The 12,644-nt window shown below is 46.3% G+C and overlaps 6 non-coding genes across 6 annotated transcripts; all 6 read left to right on the forward strand.

Moving 5' to 3' along the window:
* The first annotated feature begins 202 nt into the window (after positions 1–202).
* Positions 203–393, forward strand: LOC130322037 (U2 spliceosomal RNA). Its single transcript, XR_008867634.1, has one exon. It is a non-coding gene; the product is annotated as a U2 spliceosomal RNA (small nuclear RNA).
* A 2,086-nt stretch (positions 394–2,479) lies between these two features.
* On the forward strand, positions 2,480–2,670 carry LOC130322049 (U2 spliceosomal RNA). The gene has a single exon (XR_008867645.1). It is a non-coding gene; the product is annotated as a U2 spliceosomal RNA (small nuclear RNA).
* A 2,091-nt stretch (positions 2,671–4,761) lies between these two features.
* LOC130322056 (U2 spliceosomal RNA) lies at positions 4,762–4,952 on the forward strand. Its single transcript, XR_008867651.1, has one exon. It is a non-coding gene; the product is annotated as a U2 spliceosomal RNA (small nuclear RNA).
* A 2,080-nt stretch (positions 4,953–7,032) lies between these two features.
* On the forward strand, positions 7,033–7,223 carry LOC130322057 (U2 spliceosomal RNA). The gene has a single exon (XR_008867652.1). It is a non-coding gene; the product is annotated as a U2 spliceosomal RNA (small nuclear RNA).
* Positions 7,224–9,309: 2,086 nt separating this feature from the next.
* Positions 9,310–9,500, forward strand: LOC130322058 (U2 spliceosomal RNA). Its single transcript, XR_008867653.1, has one exon. It is a non-coding gene; the product is annotated as a U2 spliceosomal RNA (small nuclear RNA).
* Positions 9,501–11,583: 2,083 nt separating this feature from the next.
* On the forward strand, positions 11,584–11,774 carry LOC130322038 (U2 spliceosomal RNA). Its single transcript, XR_008867635.1, has one exon. It is a non-coding gene; the product is annotated as a U2 spliceosomal RNA (small nuclear RNA).
* The last annotated feature ends 870 nt before the right edge of the window (positions 11,775–12,644 follow it).

Consider the following 12,644-nt stretch of genomic DNA (forward strand, 5'->3'; position numbering starts at 1 on the left):
AAAAAGGCCCCGTGGGAGTGCAATGGGCCCCTGTCTTGCTGCTTAGCAATAATGGTATGGGTTTAGGTTCTGCTGTGTGTACTGGTGGTTGACTGCCCCCCAGCCCAGAGTGTGCATGGAAAATTGTCTGGCAGCCTCCCTGACAGCAAGCAGTGATAGTGCCCATGAAGGGGACCTTGTTGGGCCCGCCCCTTTCACGGTTATCGCTTCTCGGCCTTTTGGCTAAGATCAAGTGTAGTATCTGTTCTTATCAGTTTAATATCTGATACGTCCCCTATCTGGGGACCATATATTAAATGGATTTTTGAGAACGGGGGCCGATTTCGAAGCTTGCTTCCGTCGCCCTATGCATTGACCCGATATGGCAGTATCTTCGGGTACAGTGCACCACCCCCTTACAGGGTTAAAAAGAAAGATTCCTACTTTCATTGCTACCTGCTTGCTGGCTAGCCAGCTAGCCAGCCCTGTGGGCCTTGCTGCTGCAGCCAAAAAACAAAAGGTGGTGCTGCTGCTGCTGCTTCTGCTGCTTCTGCTTGTGTCTGGCCGCTGTTGGAGCGTCCAGGCACAGGACTTCTGCTGCTGCTGACTAAATGGCCTCCTTAATTGGATCATTTGAGTAGCCAGCACACCTGTGCAGGTAGGGCATGACATGATAGGCAGCTGCCTTGATAGCGGGTGGGTGCTGAATGTTCCTAATTGACAAAATAAGATTAATGCTTATGAAGAAATATAAAATCTCATCCCTTCCCCAATATCGCGCCACACCCCTACCCCTTAATTCCCTGGTTGAACTTGATGGACATATGTCTTTTTTCGACCGTACTAACTATGTAACTATGTAACATAACATGGGGGGGGGGGGGGGTCTCCTGGCTGTTCACACAGGTGTGTCATTGCTGTACATTGACCATGCATTGCTTCTGTGGTATTGCAAAGGCAAAGACAAATGCTTCCAGCCATCCATTGCACTAATGGATTGGTCATCAGCTGGCTGTCTATGTCCCGCATCAATATAGACGAAAGTACAGAGGGTTAGGCTATGCTATTGTGCACCTACCTGATGCATCAGAAGGTGCGAGGCCCTTGCTAAATTCTGTGCACAGACTTTGAGATCTATACTTTAGACTGTATCTAAACCTGCTCCAACATGGACTGACATTCTGGCCTACTTTCAGCCGATGCGACTTGTCTGTCGCTGAACAGTCGCTTTTTATGTATTCAGCACCTATGTATAATGTTGTAAAAATGCTCTAGAAGCTAAAGTCGCAGAAATGTCACACATATTTGGCCTGCAACTTTCTGTGCGACAAATTCAGACAGGAAAAATCAGTATAAATCCTTAGAAAATTATCCCCCAGTGTCTCCATCTGCTGGCGGTATTGAATAAGCATTGCTGCACTGATGGGGTATGCATTAGACGAAAAAAAAGAAGAAAAAGAAGAATAATACGCCCAGAAAAGAGGCGAAAAGGAGAAAAACGTAAAAAAACGTGAAAAAAAAGTAAGAGGAAGAGAAGGGAAAAAAAGGTGGAAATGGGTTTAAAAGTGATTTCGGCGGAGAAATATATATATATATATATATATATATATATATATATATATATATACGCGCACACACACACATATATATAAACGTATTCTCCGTTGAGATATTGCAGCCGCTGCTGTGTCCAGGCCCAGGAGCCTTAGCACTGTGCTGTGATGTCACTCAATACCACTGACATCACTAGGTGTAAACAACATCTCTCCTTTGCTGTGTATGTGACTATGGAGCTGTTTGGTGATGTCGTCTATTATGGCCTTCATAGAAGCAACAGGAGATTGTTGCATCCATCTAGAACCCTCAGAACTACAGTGCTATGATGTCACTCACTTCCACAGGCCTTGCAGAGTGTAAACAACAACAACCCAGCTTTGTTGTGTATGTAACCATAGGGATTTGTGATGTCACCTAGAACCTTCACAGCAGCGACAGCTTTATGAGGAGCATCAGCACTGCTCTGCCTGAGCAGAACCATCACCGCCATAGGTTGTCAAATAACCCGGATTTAACCCACACAGGTAAGTCCAATGGGGTACAGGCATGTCCTCTATGCTTACAGCTTCCCGTGGGTGTTGGTTTGATACCGTTTGGGGACAGCCAAGGAGGCATCTGCAGGCAACAAAGGTAGGTGTGTGCTTGTGTGTGTGTTTCCTATGCAGATCCTAAGCCCAGTGTCACATGCAAGTAGGAGGAGTAAGAAGGGTTCCTGGCAAATCCGGGTTATGGATTGCATTTAAAAAGGCCCCGTGGGAGTGCAATGGGCCCCTGTCTTGCTGCTTAGCAATAATGGTATGGGTTTAGGTTCTGCTGTGTGTACTGGTGGTTGACTGCCCCCCAGCCCAGAGTGTGCATGGAAAATTGTCTGGCAGCCTCCCTGACAGCAAGCAGTGATAGTGCCCATGAAGGGGACCTTGTTGGGCCCGCCCCTTTCACGGTTATCGCTTCTCGGCCTTTTGGCTAAGATCAAGTGTAGTATCTGTTCTTATCAGTTTAATATCTGATACGTCCCCTATCTGGGGACCATATATTAAATGGATTTTTGAGAACGGGGGCCGATTTCGAAGCTTGCTTCCGTCGCCCTATGCATTGACCCGATATGGCAGTATCTTCGGGTACAGTGCACCACCCCCTTACAGGGTTAAAAAGAAAGATTCCTACTTTCATTGCTACCTGCTTGCTGGCTAGCCAGCTAGCCAGCCCTGTGGGCCTTGCTGCTGCAGCCAAAAAACAAAAGGTGGTGCTGCTGCTGCTGCTTCTGCTGCTTCTGCTTGTGTCTGGCCGCTGTTGGAGCGTCCAGGCACAGGACTTCTGCTGCTGCTGACTAAATGGCCTCCTTAATTGGATCATTTGAGTAGCCAGCACACCTGTGCAGGTAGGGCATGACATGATAGGCAGCTGCCTTGATAGCGGGTGGGTGCTGAATGTTCCTAATTGACAAAATAAGATTAATGCTTATGAAGAAATATAAAATCTCATCCCTTCCCCAATATCGCGCCACACCCCTACCCCTTAATTCCCTGGTTGAACTTGATGGACATATGTCTTTTTTCGACCGTACTAACTATGTAACTATGTAACATAACATGGGGGGGGGGGGGGGGGGGGTCTCCTGGCTGTTCACACAGGTGTGTCATTGCTGTACATTGACCATGCATTGCTTCTGTGGTATTGCAAAGGCAAAGACAAATGCTTCCAGCCATCCATTGCACTAATGGATTGGTCATCAGCTGGCTGTCTATGTCCCGCATCAATATAGACCAAAGTACAGAGGGTTAGGCTATGCTATTGTGCACCTACCTGATGCATCAGAAGGTGCGAGGCCCTTGCTAAATTCTGTGCACAGACTTTGAGATCTATACTTTAGACTGTATCTAAACCTGCTCCAACATGGACTGACATTCTGGCCTACTTTCAGCCGATGCGACTTGTCTGTCGCTGAACAGTCGCTTTTTATGTATTCAGCACCTATGTATAATGTTGTAAAAATGCTCTAGAAGCTAAAGTCGCAGAAATGTCACACATATTTGGCCTGCAACTTTCTGTGCGACAAATTCAGACAGGAAAAATCAGTATAAATCCTTAGAAAATTATCCCCCAGTGTCTCCATCTGCTGGCGGTATTGAATAAGCATTGCTGCACTGATGGGGTATGCATTAGACGAAAAAAAAGAAGAAAAAGAAGAATAATACGCCCAGAAAAGAGGCGAAAAGGAGAAAAACGTAAAAAAACGTGAAAAAAAAGTAAGAGGAAGAGAAGGGAAAAAAAGGTGGAAATGGGTTTAAAAGTGATTTCGGCGGAGAAATATATATATATATATATATATATATATATATATATATATATATACGCGCACACACACACATATATATAAACGTATTCTCCGTTGAGATATTGCAGCCGCTGCTGTGTCCAGGCCCAGGAGCCTTAGCACTGTGCTGTGATGTCACTCAATACCACTGACATCACTAGGTGTAAACAACATCTCTCCTTTGCTGTGTATGTGACTATGGAGCTGTTTGGTGATGTCGTCTATTATGGCCTTCATAGAAGCAACAGGAGATTGTTGCATCCATCTAGAACCCTCAGAACTACAGTGCTATGATGTCACTCACTTCCACAGGCCTTGCAGAGTGTAAACAACAACAACCCAGCTTTGTTGTGTATGTAACCATAGGGATTTGTGATGTCACCTAGAACCTTCACAGCAGCGACAGCTTTATGAGGAGCATCAGCACTGCTCTGCCTGAGCAGAACCATCACCGCCATAGGTTGTCAAATAACCCGGATTTAACCCACACAGGTAAGTCCAATGGGGTGCAGGCATGTCCTCTATGCTTACAGCTTCCCGTGGGTGTTGGTTTGATACCGTTTGGGGACAGCCAAGGAGGCATCTGCAGGCAACAAAGGTAGGTGTGTGCTTGTGTGTGTGTTTCCTATGCAGATCCTAAGCCCAGTGTCACATGCAAGTAGGAGGAGTAAGAAGGGTTCCTGGCAAATCCGGGTTATGGATTGCATTTAAAAAGGCCCCGTGGGAGTGCAATGGGCCCCTGTCTTGCTGCTTAGCAATAATGGTATGGGTTTAGGTTCTGCTGTGTGTACTGGTGGTTGACTGCCCCCCAGCCCAGAGTGTGCATGGAAAATTGTCTGGCAGCCTCCCTGACAGCAAGCAGTGATAGTGCCCATGAAGGGGACCTTGTTGGGCCCGCCCCTTTCACGGTTATCGCTTCTCGGCCTTTTGGCTAAGATCAAGTGTAGTATCTGTTCTTATCAGTTTAATATCTGATACGTCCCCTATCTGGGGACCATATATTAAATGGATTTTTGAGAACGGGGGCCGATTTCGAAGCTTGCTTCCGTCGCCCTATGCATTGACCCGATATGGCAGTATCTTCGGGTACAGTGCACCACCCCCTTACAGGGTTAAAAAGAAAGATTCCTACTTTCATTGCTACCTGCTTGCTGGCTAGCCAGCTAGCCAGCCCTGTGGGCCTTGCTGCTGCAGCCAAAAAACAAAAGGTGGTGCTGCTGCTGCTGCTTCTGCTGCTTCTGCTTGTGTCTGGCCGCTGTTGGAGCGTCCAGGCACAGGACTTCTGCTGCTGCTGACTAAATGGCCTCCTTAATTGGATCATTTGAGTAGCCAGCACACCTGTGCAGGTAGGGCATGACATGATAGGCAGCTGCCTTGATAGCGGGTGGGTGCTGAATGTTCCTAATTGACAAAATAAGATTAATGCTTATGAAGAAATATAAAATCTCATCCCTTCCCCAATATCGCGCCACACCCCTACCCCTTAATTCCCTGGTTGAACTTGATGGACATATGTCTTTTTTCGACCGTACTAACTATGTAACTATGTAACATAACATGGGGGGGGGGTCTCCTGGCTGTTCACACAGGTGTGTCATTGCTGTACATTGACCATGCATTGCTTCTGTGGTATTGCAAAGGCAAAGACAAATGCTTCCAGCCATCCATTGCACTAATGGATTGGTCATCAGCTGGCTGTCTATGTCCCGCATCAATATAGACCAAAGTACAGAGGGTTAGGCTATGCTATTGTGCACCTACCTGATGCATCAGAAGGTGCGAGGCCCTTGCTAAATTCTGTGCACAGACTTTGAGATCTATACTTTAGACTGTATCTAAACCTGCTCCAACATGGACTGACATTCTGGCCTACTTTCAGCCGATGCGACTTGTCTGTCGCTGAACAGTCGCTTTTTATGTATTCAGCACCTATGTATAATGTTGTAAAAATGCTCTAGAAGCTAAAGTCGCAGAAATGTCACACATATTTGGCCTGCAACTTTCTGTGCGACAAATTCAGACAGGAAAAATCAGTATAAATCCTTAGAAAATTATCCCCCAGTGTCTCCATCTGCTGGCGGTATTGAATAAGCATTGCTGCACTGATGGGGTATGCATTAGACGAAAAAAAAGAAGAAAAAGAAGAATAATACGCCCAGAAAAGAGGCGAAAAGGAGAAAAACGTAAAAAAACGTGAAAAAAAAGTAAGAGGAAGAGAAGGGAAAAAAAGGTGGAAATGGGTTTAAAAGTGATTTCGGCGGAGAATATATATATATATATATATATATATATATATATATATATATATACGCGCACACACACACATATATATAAACGTATTCTCCGTTGAGATATTGCAGCCGCTGCTGTGTCCAGGCCCAGGAGCCTTAGCACTGTGCTGTGATGTCACTCAATACCACTGACATCACTAGGTGTAAACAACATCTCTCCTTTGCTGTGTATGTGACTATGGAGCTGTTTGGTGATGTCGTCTATTATGGCCTTCATAGAAGCAACAGGAGATTGTTGCATCCATCTAGAACCCTCAGAACTACAGTGCTATGATGTCACTCACTTCCACAGGCCTTGCAGAGTGTAAACAACAACAACCCAGCTTTGTTGTGTATGTAACCATAGGGATTTGTGATGTCACCTAGAACCTTCACAGCAGCGACAGCTTTATGAGGAGCATCAGCACTGCTCTGCCTGAGCAGAACCATCACCGCCATAGGTTGTCAAATAACCCGGATTTAACCCACACAGGTAAGTCCAATGGGGTGCAGGCATGTCCTCTATGCTTACAGCTTCCCGTGGGTGTTGGTTTGATACCGTTTGGGGACAGCCAAGGAGGCATCTGCAGGCAACAAAGGTAGGTGTGTGCTTGTGTGTGTGTTTCCTATGCAGATCCTAAGCCCAGTGTCACATGCAAGTAGGAGGAGTAAGAAGGGTTCCTGGCAAATCCGGGTTATGGATTGCATTTAAAAAGGCCCCGTGGGAGTGCAATGGGCCCCTGTCTTGCTGCTTAGCAATAATGGTATGGGTTTAGGTTCTGCTGTGTGTACTGGTGGTTGACTGCCCCCCAGCCCAGAGTGTGCATGGAAAATTGTCTGGCAGCCTCCCTGACAGCAAGCAGTGATAGTGCCCATGAAGGGGACCTTGTTGGGCCCGCCCCTTTCACGGTTATCGCTTCTCGGCCTTTTGGCTAAGATCAAGTGTAGTATCTGTTCTTATCAGTTTAATATCTGATACGTCCCCTATCTGGGGACCATATATTAAATGGATTTTTGAGAACGGGGGCCGATTTCGAAGCTTGCTTCCGTCGCCCTATGCATTGACCCGATATGGCAGTATCTTCGGGTACAGTGCACCACCCCCTTACAGGGTTAAAAAGAAAGATTCCTACTTTCATTGCTACCTGCTTGCTGGCTAGCCAGCTAGCCAGCCCTGTGGGCCTTGCTGCTGCAGCCAAAAAACAAAAGGTGGTGCTGCTGCTGCTGCTTCTGCTGCTTCTGCTTGTGTCTGGCCGCTGTTGGAGCGTCCAGGCACAGGACTTCTGCTGCTGCTGACTAAATGGCCTCCTTAATTGGATCATTTGAGTAGCCAGCACACCTGTGCAGGTAGGGCATGACATGATAGGCAGCTGCCTTGATAGCGGGTGGGTGCTGAATGTTCCTAATTGACAAAATAAGATTAATGCTTATGAAGAAATATAAAATCTCATCCCTTCCCCAATATCGCGCCACACCCCTACCCCTTAATTCCCTGGTTGAACTTGATGGACATATGTCTTTTTTCGACCGTACTAACTATGTAACTATGTAACATAACATGGGGGGGGGGGGGGGTCTCCTGGCTGTTCACACAGGTGTGTCATTGCTGTACATTGACCATGCATTGCTTCTGTGGTATTGCAAAGGCAAAGACAAATGCTTCCAGCCATCCATTGCACTAATGGATTGGTCATCAGCTGGCTGTCTATGTCCCGCATCAATATAGACCAAAGTACAGAGGGTTAGGCTATGCTATTGTGCACCTACCTGATGCATCAGAAGGTGCGAGGCCCTTGCTAAATTCTGTGCACAGACTTTGAGATCTATACTTTAGACTGTATCTAAACCTGCTCCAACATGGACTGACATTCTGGCCTACTTTCAGCCGATGCGACTTGTCTGTCGCTGAACAGTCGCTTTTTATGTATTCAGCACCTATGTATAATGTTGTAAAAATGCTCTAGAAGCTAAAGTCGCAGAAATGTCACACATATTTGGCCTGCAACTTTCTGTGCGACAAATTCAGACAGGAAAAATCAGTATAAATCCTTAGAAAATTATCCCCCAGTGTCTCCATCTGCTGGCGGTATTGAATAAGCATTGCTGCACTGATGGGGTATGCATTAGACGAAAAAAAAGAAGAAAAAGAAGAATAATACGCCCAGAAAAGAGGCGAAAAGGAGAAAAACGTAAAAAAACGTGAAAAAAAAGTAAGAGGAAGAGAAGGGAAAAAAAGGTGGAAATGGGTTTAAAAGTGATTTCGGCGGAGAAATATATATATATATATATATATATATATATATATATATATATATACGCGCACACACACACATATATATAAACGTATTCTCCGTTGAGATATTGCAGCCGCTGCTGTGTCCAGGCCCAGGAGCCTTAGCACTGTGCTGTGATGTCACTCAATACCACTGACATCACTAGGTGTAAACAACATCTCTCCTTTGCTGTGTATGTGACTATGGAGCTGTTTGGTGATGTCGTCTATTATGGCCTTCATAGAAGCAACAGGAGATTGTTGCATCCATCTAGAACCCTCAGAACTACAGTGCTATGATGTCACTCACTTCCACAGGCCTTGCAGAGTGTAAACAACAACAACCCAGCTTTGTTGTGTATGTAACCATAGGGATTTGTGATGTCACCTAGAACCTTCACAGCAGCGACAGCTTTATGAGGAGCATCAGCACTGCTCTGCCTGAGCAGAACCATCACCGCCATAGGTTGTCAAATAACCCGGATTTAACCCACACAGGTAAGTCCAATGGGGTGCAGGCATGTCCTCTATGCTTACAGCTTCCCGTGGGTGTTGGTTTGATACCGTTTGGGGACAGCCAAGGAGGCATCTGCAGGCAACAAAGGTAGGTGTGTGCTTGTGTGTGTGTTTCCTATGCAGATCCTAAGCCCAGTGTCACATGCAAGTAGGAGGAGTAAGAAGGGTTCCTGGCAAATCCGGGTTATGGATTGCATTTAAAAAGGCCCCGTGGGAGTGCAATGGGCCCCTGTCTTGCTGCTTAGCAATAATGGTATGGGTTTAGGTTCTGCTGTGTGTACTGGTGGTTGACTGCCCCCCAGCCCAGAGTGTGCATGGAAAATTGTCTGGCAGCCTCCCTGACAGCAAGCAGTGATAGTGCCCATGAAGGGGACCTTGTTGGGCCCGCCCCTTTCACGGTTATCGCTTCTCGGCCTTTTGGCTAAGATCAAGTGTAGTATCTGTTCTTATCAGTTTAATATCTGATACGTCCCCTATCTGGGGACCATATATTAAATGGATTTTTGAGAACGGGGGCCGATTTCGAAGCTTGCTTCCGTCGCCCTATGCATTGACCCGATATGGCAGTATCTTCGGGTACAGTGCACCACCCCCTTACAGGGTTAAAAAGAAAGATTCCTACTTTCATTGCTACCTGCTTGCTGGCTAGCCAGCTAGCCAGCCCTGTGGGCCTTGCTGCTGCAGCCAAAAAACAAAAGGTGGTGCTGCTGCTGCTGCTTCTGCTGCTTCTGCTTGTGTCTGGCCGCTGTTGGAGCGTCCAGGCACAGGACTTCTGCTGCTGCTGACTAAATGGCCTCCTTAATTGGATCATTTGAGTAGCCAGCACACCTGTGCAGGTAGGGCATGACATGATAGGCAGCTGCCTTGATAGCGGGTGGGTGCTGAATGTTCCTAATTGACAAAATAAGATTAATGCTTATGAAGAAATATAAAATCTCATCCCTTCCCCAATATCGCGCCACACCCCTACCCCTTAATTCCCTGGTTGAACTTGATGGACATATGTCTTTTTTCGACCGTACTAACTATGTAACTATGTAACATAACATGGGGGGGGGGGGGGTCTCCTGGCTGTTCACACAGGTGTGTCATTGCTGTACATTGACCATGCATTGCTTCTGTGGTATTGCAAAGGCAAAGACAAATGCTTCCAGCCATCCATTGCACTAATGGATTGGTCATCAGCTGGCTGTCTATGTCCCGCATCAATATAGACCAAAGTACAGAGGGTTAGGCTATGCTATTGTGCACCTACCTGATGCATCAGAAGGTGCGAGGCCCTTGCTAAATTCTGTGCACAGACTTTGAGATCTATACTTTAGACTGTATCTAAACCTGCTCCAACATGGACTGACATTCTGGCCTACTTTCAGCCGATGCGACTTGTCTGTCGCTGAACAGTCGCTTTTTATGTATTCAGCACCTATGTATAATGTTGTAAAAATGCTCTAGAAGCTAAAGTCGCAGAAATGTCACACATATTTGGCCTGCAACTTTCTGTGCGACAAATTCAGACAGGAAAAATCAGTATAAATCCTTAGAAAATTATCCCCCAGTGTCTCCATCTGCTGGCGGTATTGAATAAGCATTGCTGCACTGATGGGGTATGCATTAGACGAAAAAAAAGAAGAAAAAGAAGAATAATACGCCCAGAAAAGAGGCGAAAAGGAGAAAAACGTAAAAAAACGTGAAAAAAAAGTAAGAGGAAGAGAAGGGAAAAAAAGGTGGAAATGGGTTTAAAAGTGATTTCGGCGGAGAAATATATATATATATATATATATATATATATATATATATATATACGCGCACACACACACATATATATAAACGTATTCTCCGTTGAGATATTGCAGCCGCTGCTGTGTCCAGGCCCAGGAGCCTTAGCACTGTGCTGTGATGTCACTCAATACCACTGACATCACTAGGTGTAAACAACATCTCTCCTTTGCTGTGTATGTGACTATGGAGCTGTTTGGTGATGTCGTCTATTATGGCCTTCATAGAAGCAACAGGAGATTGTTGCATCCATCTAGAACCCTCAGAACTACAGTGCTATGATGTCACTCACTTCCACAGGCCTTGCAGAGTGTAAACAACAACAACCCAGCTTTGTTGTGTATGTAACCATAGGGATTTGTGATGTCACCTAGAACCTTCACAGCAGCGACAGCTTTATGAGGAGCATCAGCACTGCTCTGCCTGAGCAGAACCATCACCGCCATAGGTTGTCAAATAACCCGGATTTAACCCACACAGGTAAGTCCAATGGGGTGCAGGCATGTCCTCTATGCTTACAGCTTCCCGTGGGTGTTGGTTTGATACCGTTTGGGGACAGCCAAGGAGGCATCTGCAGGCAACAAAGGTAGGTGTGTGCTTGTGTGTGTGTTTCCTATGCAGATCCTAAGCCCAGTGTCACATGCAAGTAGGAGGAGTAAGAAGGGTTCCTGGCAAATCCGGGTTATGGATTGCATTTAAAAAGGCCCCGTGGGAGTGCAATGGGCCCCTGTCTTGCTGCTTAGCAATAATGGTATGGGTTTAGGTTCTGCTGTGTGTACTGGTGGTTGACTGCCCCCCAGCCCAGAGTGTGCATGGAAAATTGTCTGGCAGCCTCCCTGACAGCAAGCAGTGATAGTGCCCATGAAGGGGACCTTGTTGGGCCCGCCCCTTTCACGGTTATCGCTTCTCGGCCTTTTGGCTAAGATCAAGTGTAGTATCTGTTCTTATCAGTTTAATATCTGATACGTCCCCTATCTGGGGACCATATATTAAATGGATTTTTGAGAACGGGGGCCGATTTCGAAGCTTGCTTCCGTCGCCCTATGCATTGACCCGATATGGCAGTATCTTCGGGTACAGTGCACCACCCCCTTACAGGGTTAAAAAGAAAGATTCCTACTTTCATTGCTACCTGCTTGCTGGCTAGCCAGCTAGCCAGCCCTGTGGGCCTTGCTGCTGCAGCCAAAAAACAAAAGGTGGTGCTGCTGCTGCTGCTTCTGCTGCTTCTGCTTGTGTCTGGCCGCTGTTGGAGCGTCCAGGCACAGGACTTCTGCTGCTGCTGACTAAATGGCCTCCTTAATTGGATCATTTGAGTAGCCAGCACACCTGTGCAGGTAGGGCATGACATGATAGGCAGCTGCCTTGATAGCGGGTGGGTGCTGAATGTTCCTAATTGACAAAATAAGATTAATGCTTATGAAGAAATATAAAATCTCATCCCTTCCCCAATATCGCGCCACACCCCTACCCCTTAATTCCCTGGTTGAACTTGATGGACATATGTCTTTTTTCGACCGTACTAACTATGTAACTATGTAACATAACATGGGGGGGGGGGGGGGGGGGGTCTCCTGGCTGTTCACACAGGTGTGTCATTGCTGTACATTGACCATGCATTGCTTCTGTGGTATTGCAAAGGCAAAGACAAATGCTTCCAGCCATCCATTGCACTAATGGATTGGTCATCAGCTGGCTGTCTATGTCCCGCATCAATATAGACCAAAGTACAGAGGGTTAGGCTATGCTATTGTGCACCTACCTGATGCATCAGAAGGTGCGAGGCCCTTGCTAAATTCTGTGCACAGACTTTGAGATCTATACTTTAGACTGTATCTAAACCTGCTCCAACATGGACTGACATTCTGGCCTACTTTCAGCCGATGCGACTTGTCTGTCGCTGAACAGTCGCTTTTTATGTATTCAGCACCTATGTATAATGTTGTAAAAATGCTCTAGAAGC

This window comes from Hyla sarda, unplaced genomic scaffold (assembly GCF_029499605.1).
Source record: "Hyla sarda isolate aHylSar1 unplaced genomic scaffold, aHylSar1.hap1 scaffold_2303, whole genome shotgun sequence".
NCBI classification, from domain to species: Eukaryota; Metazoa; Chordata; class Amphibia; order Anura; family Hylidae; genus Hyla; species Hyla sarda.